The sequence below is a fragment of the Silene latifolia genome, chromosome 10, assembly GCF_048544455.1.
Source record: "Silene latifolia isolate original U9 population chromosome 10, ASM4854445v1, whole genome shotgun sequence".
NCBI lineage: Eukaryota > Viridiplantae > Streptophyta > Magnoliopsida > Caryophyllales > Caryophyllaceae > Silene > Silene latifolia.
This window is the reverse complement of record NC_133535.1, coordinates 124843584-124844349: the sequence shown is the minus strand read 5'-3', so window position 1 is coordinate 124844349 and position 766 is coordinate 124843584. Positions and strand designations below refer to the sequence as shown.

Sequence of the window (766 nt, the reverse complement as noted above, 5' to 3'; positions counted from 1 at the left end):
CATGTGCAAAACTTTTGTGACTATTGCTCAATGATTAGGCAAACGGGAGTCACACAATCACAAATAAGGGAGATACTTTTCCCTTTTTCATTGAAGGACAAGGCTAAGCTATGGATCAATAGCCTTGATCGAACTGCCATGAGAATCACCAATTGGGAGACTTTGGCTCTTGCTTTTTATCAAAAGTATTTTCCACCGGAGAAAACTCAAACTTTGAGAAGCCAAATCACGGGGTTTCGTCAACAAGGGCTAGAGAGCCTATATGAAGCTTGGGAGAGATAAAAGGAGTTGCAAAGATAATGCCCACATCATGAGTTGGATCTGATGTGACTCATATTTGAGCACATTTAGTCCCCGAATTAACCTCGTTCCCATGCTTTCTAGCATTTTGGGTCATTTATTGTCTTTAGTTTCCCATTTTGCATATTCTTTGAGGTTTTGTGTCCTTGGTAGGAGAGGATCGCTAACCTTGCATTTATGAGGATAAATGGAGCTAAATGGACCATATCTAATGACCAAGCATCAAGGAGAAGACCGACACTAGAGGTCTAAGTAGATAAATAAGGTGAAATGGGCAATGATGAAAAGATCCTTGCATCCCAAACACGATCCTTGCGGATTGTTAAGGAGCTAAACAAGAGAACTACTCTGCCCAAGGATCCGAGCGGCCCGAGCATGATCCGGGCGTACCAATCTACCAGGATCCGAGCGACTTGATCCCAGGACGAGCGGACTGGAGAGCAAGGATCCGATCATCTCCTCCCTG

At 43.9% G+C, this 766-nt stretch overlaps 1 non-coding gene across 1 annotated transcript; it reads right to left on the bottom strand.

The window, feature by feature from the left end:
- Window positions 1-210: 210 nt before the first annotated feature.
- Window positions 211-317, bottom strand: LOC141610198 (small nucleolar RNA R71). The gene has a single exon (XR_012528092.1). It is a non-coding gene; the product is annotated as a small nucleolar RNA R71 (small nucleolar RNA).
- Between the last annotated feature and the right edge of the window lie 449 nt (window positions 318-766).